Here is an 8,407-nt window from a genome sequence, read left to right on the forward strand (position 1 = left end):
TGAACTTCATGTCCTTCTCGGTGCCCGTACGAGAAGGGAGTGCGATTCATGTGGGGTTTTCTTCAAATCATTCATATAGTAATTCGCTCTAAATTGCGAAAAACCATCGTGGAGTGAATGAAGCATGCGGTCGATAACAATGTTCTCGCTGATGTTACAATCAAAGGTCTCCAACTTCTCGACATTCTCAATCATCTTTGAGAATGTGTGGGCTAACAAAGTTGGCCCTTTCTCGAGTCTCGCATCAAAGAAGCGAGTGGTATGCTCATAGGTCACGATTCTCGGTGCTTTCGAGAATTCCTTGGTGAGCGTGGTGAAAATCTTGTTTGCACCATGGGCTATGAAGCGTTTCGGCAAATTGGATTCCATTGCAAAAATGAGTACGTTTTTAATCGCACCCGCTTCCATACGGAAATCATTAAACTTGGTGATTTTTGACTCTAGCCGTGGGACTGGGTTTTCGGGAGGGGCTCTAATAGATATTTGAGCTTCCATCGCGGCGGCAAGCATTCCGTAATGCCGCCTCCCGGTCTCCGAAGTTTGATCCATCATTCTTGGTCGAGTAGACCGATTCATCCGATTCATGAAGATCAGAAGCCGGGACTCACGGTCCAATGTGGAACTTGGCATTGGGTTATCGTAGAACCACCATTTGTAATTAGCGAGTTAAAAATTCGTGATCTACACTGTAAAGGAAAGAAAAACAAGAACGAAATAAGCAACTCATAGAGGTGATTTAAGTCTATTTTAAAATTCATTTTAACGTGTAGACTCTCGCACTTGCATAATTGATCTCCCTCAAGAATGATACAAGTGATCCCAAGACTCAATTTCGGTAAATTGATAAGCCAACTGGTTAGCTAATTCTTCCGTAAGAACTCTTGGTCGATAGATTTCGGTAAATCCTATCTATAGTCCACCATAGTCACAGGATCGTACGAGTGACCATAGTGTTGAGATAAAATAGGTCAATCGGTTCCAACTTACCCGACGTAGAAGGGGTCATATTATGCCTACCGACGAAGAAGGGACTCATTGGAGTTTGACCTATAAAGACCGTTCTCAATTTTTGTTTATACGAGGAAGATCCCATCAACTAAATTATAATTCATATTAAGTGAACGAATAACTAGCGTCTGCGTGAATGAATTAATTTGGGTGATGGCTTAAAAATCGTGTGACATGAGAATGTCAATGAAAACTAACTCGTGACCTCTATATGTGTCAGTTTTCATGCAATAATTAGGTGGTTTGGTTTTTAGGCGGAATATGATGCATACTATCGTTACGATAAAATAAATAAACGAATGCAATACGTAAGTAAAAATTCCTAGTGTGGCCTATCCTAGTAAAATAAAACATAAAACAACTTTGGAATCCACCGTTGGACCCGAGAAGCTTGTCTTGATGTTCCATCTTGATCCATGTAGCGGGAGTGAGCATCCGGTCTCCATCTTTAGTCTTCTCAAAAATTACAATTTAAAATTTACAAATATAAACCTATTTACATTCTAAATAAAAACTGTAATTAAAAGAAATAAAAATGGAGATATGAGATCTCAAAATACAACCAAGACCGTGTTCCATCATTACGGTAACACGTTCTACTAAGGCCACACCAAGTTACAACCGTTTGCAAAATAAATAAATACGTAATTAAAAGCATTCAAAACCATTAACAATAACGATAAATAAAATGCATCAACTAAAATTTAAATTTATTCGTGACATAATTCCGTAATTATGTTAAATTTTTATCCAAACCACCAAAATTAATTAAAATTACATGACAAAACCGCTTTAGTCAAGTTAATTTTAATTCGAGATAATCCGTTACAATAAATCGTTTTAAAGTAACTTTATTTTACGTGGGTGAACCGTTTCACTATCAAGCGAGAGCATAAAAACCGTTTTATGCATTAAAAGGGCCGAAAAAAAAAACAGAAAAAAATTTTTTTTTTTTTCTTCTGTACTGCTGTACGTGAACAGTACCCGTGAAAATTTTTTTTTTTTTTTTATTAAATGCTGCTGAACCGTGAGCAACAAAAAGAACAAAAATAAATAAAAATTAAATTGCTCAAACCGTGAGCAACAACAAACAATGCCGAAATGATTTGACAAAACTCAATTGCAATTTTAATCTAATCCGTATAGAATTCAAACTACAATTGACATGATCTTCACATATTGTTGTAATTATCGTTTAAAACAACAATCGCAAAGAACAAATCGAAAACAAAACCAAAAATCGACAAAGCAACCGTGTAAACTTGACACGGTTCCCAATGCAAAAAAAAAAACAGTCCGTGTATAAAAAAAATGAGACAAAAAAAGCCCACACGGTTTATCGTTTTGCAATTGATAGATCTTTAACATACTATAATGAATATCGATTACAAATAATATGCAAAGATTAAATCAAAACAAAGAACAAACGACAACCATCACCATGTAATCATTACACGGATCCCAAGGCAAAAAAAAATTGCAACATAAAAAAAACGCAGCAATTAAAGAATTGCCGAGGGCATAAAAAAAAAATTTGTGCCGAATGGAAAAAAAAATTCAGCCGCACCAATTTTTTTTTAAACAAAATTCATCGATTCAAAATCGTTTAATGAAAATCACATAGAAAAATTACGTAACCTGGCTCTGATACCACTTGTGGGGTAATATCCGTATAATACCCTTTAATTATAGGATTATAACGCAAAATTTACATGTGATTATAGTCATAAAACGAAAAACATAATGAAACGATAAAGATTAGAAATAACCTTCGGTCCTAGTGCAAAATGGCAATGAGAGATCAAGGTAGATCTCCTCCTAAATGTTGCACCCAAGATTGTCCGAGAAATGCCCTTGTGCTAGAGAGAATCCCCTAATTGCCTTGCAATATTGAGGGGATTGTTTTTTGAGTTTGTGTTGGATGAGAGATCCGAATTTCAGGAGGCACAATTCCCAAAACCCTAAAAATTTTTAGCAAATGAATTAGGTTTCAAGTGAAGGAGAGAGCTCTCCTTTTGTCTCACCTAATTCGGCCAAAACCGAGTGGACAAGGGGAAATGGGCTTCCATTTTCTCCTTATTTTTAACTCGTGGTCCGAGGCTAAAATGTATACAACGCGGTGTTTATTATAGACTGTCATCGGTTATCGGATATTAAATCATCAACTAATAACACGGTTTAGTTGAATTATTAATACATGTCCGACAAAGACAATATTGTATAATTATATTCAATATATATTTAATTAAATATAAAACGCTTATATTCAATTTTACGAATTAACCGCTTAATTCGTCTTAGCCATTATTATTTAATCCGTATTAAATAAAATATCTCAACATCACATTTTCGACTAATTATTAGTCAAATAACTCAGACTAACTGGTTAGTCAAAATTGGCATCTACATGACTGTATTTTCATACCGTCACATCTCTCAAACGTATCCTATAGGTGTGACTTTTAGGGACCAGTTGATCACCGCCATCTGTATGACAATAACGTCAAACTTATCTAGCAAGCCAACCGTTATTGATAAACGTGGATCAACTGATAATAATACCAAAAGTATGCCCTTTGATCCTTTTAGAGATTTATAAGTCCTTGCACTAACTGTTAAGGACACCAGCCCCAACAAGCTCCCACTTGTCCGTACAAGTGTATGTGCAATGACGTTATCCGCACTAACTGGAGGACACAAGCTCCAACAAAATGTCTATCCAGCAAATTCATGTTAATGAGGGATTTATCGGCTACACCGTGCCCAAGTTAATGTGGGTTTGGATCATGGACACATTTATTCGAAATTTGGATTGAGCTCAACGGAAGTATTCGTGACCGTAGTCGCATGTGTTCCGGGCTAAAGATAAATATTAATGTAATTTTATCGACCAAGAGTTCTAAAAGTAGAATCGATTAAAGAGTTAATCCACCGAGTTATATTGATAAGGGATTTATCGGCCACACCGTGCCCAAGTTAATATGAATTTGGATCTTGGAATCATTTATCATAGTTGGGTAGAGGTCACTATGTAAATGCTTTACTTGTTATTATATTTACAAGTATTATTAATAAAATGATAAATGTTAAGTTTTCCACTATTCCGTTATCATATTGTTCTATTTCTTTACCACAATTCATATATGATATCATTTCGATTTTTTTTTATTCAAATCTCCATTAAAACATCGTAACTAAAGACAAATATGAATTTGCTTCTAAAACCTCATATGAACCATTGCTAAGGATCTCTTGTAAAGAGTATAGATAAAAGTTATTCGTGATCAAAAGGATTTTTGATTCTTGACTAACATATCTACTTACAATTAATTGTTTCTCATATGCTTAATTGAGTTAAGTACTTTGAAACGTTACATCATTTTGGTAACTAGATTTGTTTGAAATCAAAATTGACCAAAATACCGCAACCACTTCAATAAAAGTTTTAAGACTAAACAAACGAATGAAGAGTAGTCTTCATGAATTTCAATTTTGCTTCTCTTAGCAAAGACTCATTGAAATGAGTGGGAGCATTCTCTTAAACCGTTAAGAAAAGGATGAGGTTTAAAGAAGTAAAAATAGAATGGAATTGATACAAGGTAATGTTAAAAGTGAAGTTATTGAGAATAACGATACTAAACCTATCAATCCCGACCGATAAAGTTTCCATTGTCTTAATTGTTGGACGCTAGAAAGGAAACTACCCCAAATTATTGAAGAATCAACAAGTTAGTTGTAGGACATCTAATGGGACCTTCTTCTTTAAATGTTTATTTGATTAACATAAATTTTGCTAGTACTACTTCGTCAATATTAGAAATCGGTGGTGGTTTTCATCATTGTATTTGATACATAGGATGATTAGAATATGACGACTAGCAACAATAATGTTGAGAGATAGAGTCATTGTGTAATCAATCTAATTTTTGGGTTTAGAGTTGTACTTAATTGTGACTATTAAGTGCATAAACTCTAAATAAGAATATAAACTTGTTAAGATACAAAAGAGGTTTCACTTTTGTGACCCTATACACCATGATTTGATGTATGGCTAGCCCATTATCAAGGTGATTATATTCTAAACCAAACTAGAATGATATATCATGTAGATGATGCAAGACTCAAATTGGTATCCCAAGATTAAACCTTAAATTCTGGAATGATAAACGCAAAGAGTTATCGAGTACTCTTGAAACCATAAGATTGTTAATCTTATGGTATATGCGTATCTTGTATTCAAAGCAAGATGTCTCGTGCTTTTGGTTGAAAAGGAGATCGAGGTTCTAAATCATTGATCCAAAATAGGTTGATCATTTTCTTTTACCAACGATTTAAGTTGACACTAATGTGTCCACTTAATAAGGTAAATAGAGAAATCTTTGAAGAAGTTCAAAGAGTTCAAAGAATCACGATTTAGTCGTGATGGGATTATCAAAGTGAAGACTTTGATATAAGCCAAATGAAATGTGATATAGTATCACAAGTTAATCTCTCTTAACACACATTATGGAATAATGTGTGGTTGGATAAGAAATCAAACGCTATTCGATATGGTTTGGACTTCAATCAAGTTACTTTGAGTTACTTGATCCTTTTGGGGATTTTATCATTTTGTCTAAATTGTTTTTCCACTAAATCTAAAACGAATCATATGAGATATGAAATGGTAGGGTGCCATGTTTGTAAGTTTTCAAAAGAAACAAATGCTAATTTTTCCTTACTATAATCACGAGTACAACGGGATTGTGGCTCGTGAAGCTGTCTTTCTAAAATACAAGTTTATTTCTAGAAGACAGAGTGGGAGAATTATTTCAAGAGCCACAAAGAATGTTATGTCGCAAGAAACTGGTCTTTCTTGGCTTTCTTGGCTTCATGAGACGTTTTGTGTAAGACGTTGTTTCTTCAAAACCTAGGAGGTTAAAGTCATCACTTGTTGAAGATGATGAATTCATGTTACTTTTAATCTAAGTAAAGAGCTTACAACTTACAAAGAAATTGTTTGATTCAAATTAATTACTTCTGGAAAGTAATTAACATGTGACTTACATGAGAGTGTTTAAGTCACAACTCAATACAAGGCTTAGAGCCATGAAAATCCGAAATAAATTCCAAGTGAATTGTTAGATATCAAAGCTTGATTGGTTGCAAAGGGTTTTGCACTAGTTGAAATGATTAAGTCTATTTGGATCTTCTTAGGGATTGTGTTTCATTATGAGATATATAGCGAGTGAATCTAAAACCCACTTCTTCAATAAGAAGGAATGTATTCAATACATGTCTTGAGTTTTGTAGATTCTTGCAATCCTAAGATAATGTGAAACTTAAGAGAGGGTCTTAAGTAGGACATCAATGAGTTGGAATCAATGTTTTGATCATGTTATAAAACTTTTCTCGATAAGTCGAGAAGTTGTGTTTATACATGAAGTTTAGTGGGAGTTACGGAAATTTTAATTAGTCTTATATGTGGATGACATATTGATCATTGGGAATGATTTAAGACTTTTGGAGTATTATAATACATCTTTAATATCCGGATTTATGGAGATAAATCTACATGATATTAGCGTCAAATAAGAAGTCTTATGTTGATAAGATTCATGAATAGTTTAATCGAGTTGAACATATTTGATTGATTCCATTTGTTTCCGCTGCCGGATCAATTAAATGAGTAATGATGTACAACACTTCATATACTTTGAGTATGATGAATTGTTTCAAAATCGAATTTAGTAATAGTTACTAAGTAAGCCATAAAGATACCCTTAAGTGCTTGCAGAAGCATTAAGGATGTAAAGCAAAGTGTTTTTGATGCAATTTTGTGTAAGGGTGTTACACAAATGACAATTGACAATTGAGATTGCGCATGGTTTCCGACAAAACCATAATCAAAACACATCAGGATGGTTAAGATACCATTGTGGCTATGTTGTTTAAGAAATAGATTTTCTAGAATCATTCTAGGCAATAAAGAACAATGAGAAATATTTACAATGGAAATTGAGTACACTTGCAATCATGGGATGTGCAAGAGGGATGAGTCCCGCACACTGTGAAAACAGTGGGAGCTATTTTAAGGCAAGAAAGCCTATGTCGAGATTGGATCTAGACACGTACTCTGAAAGTTTTGTAATGCAAATGTATACATTACGAAAGGAAAACAAGTATGTAGCAAGGTTAAGCAGGGAGTTGCTAAGACCTACTTACAATGCTTATTCATAGGCTTAACATGATGAGTCATGTCATTTCAATTGGATTGAGATGAACAACTACATACAAGATCAAATTAGATTATAGAATATGTAATAATAATCAGGCATTGACTATTCATATGTGATAATCGCATTTGTCGTTCGAGTTTTACTTTAAAACTCTTTTATTATACTTTGTTACATCCAAACGGGTTGTATGACGATATTGAACCCCGTTAAAGTGAACCCGGATTAACATAGTATTCGCCCATAGTCACTTGTATGAGGTGACGTCTCAAAGTGACTAGAGTGTGATGCGATTGATGGCAAGTTCAGTGCCATACAGTCACGTGAGATGACTAGCCGATCACATAGGCAGACTATTAGGAACACTTTGTGGGGCAGTGACCGCTTATAGAGTTCTGGCAAATTTATATAGCCTGGTCGTGGCGAGAGCTACTATGGTATTCTAATGAGTCGATTTTTTTGACTAAAGATTGTTCGCCTAAGATGGCACAGTTTCAGATTAGCTTTGATTTATGTTACTACGACCTTCGTAAATGGGGTCAAATGGGCATATTTTGGGTTATGATGGATGTGGCTAGTCAAAGGGAATAAGTGCGATAGGAATTGTCCACCCCCTTGTCAGGGTTAAAACAATATCTCAGGGCCACTCGAGGAGTAATGAACTGGAAATGCGTGGCCACGCTCGGAAGGTATCTATGGTAGATAAATTCGGTCAATCGATTATTCTCGGATCGAGAAAACCACTCTCGATATGATCACTTGCAAGTACGACCCGAAAGACACCTTGCATTGAGTGGGAGATAGTAATAGGACAAGAGAATTGGTGGCGCACACTTGTCGAGGACAAGTGGGAGATTGTTGGAGTAAGTGTCCCCGACAATAATGCGATCACAATTGTCGATCATATTGATCACATATTTAAATCTCATACCAAGAATACGAAAGGGATGATACATTACATATATAGTCAACTGGTCCACACATATCGGTAATGATTGGCTGGCTAGAGTTTGACATTACTGTCGTGCGACGGTGGTGATCAGTTGATCCCTTGAGGTCACACCTAAAGGACGATTCCCTTAATTGAAAAAGGTTAATTAATTGTATGTCGATACAGATTAATTAATTCCTTAAAATTGAACAAATTATTATCATAAGAGAGAAAATGACATCTTACTATATGA

This window comes from Silene latifolia, chromosome 4, assembly GCF_048544455.1.
Source record: "Silene latifolia isolate original U9 population chromosome 4, ASM4854445v1, whole genome shotgun sequence".
NCBI lineage: Eukaryota > Viridiplantae > Streptophyta > Magnoliopsida > Caryophyllales > Caryophyllaceae > Silene > Silene latifolia.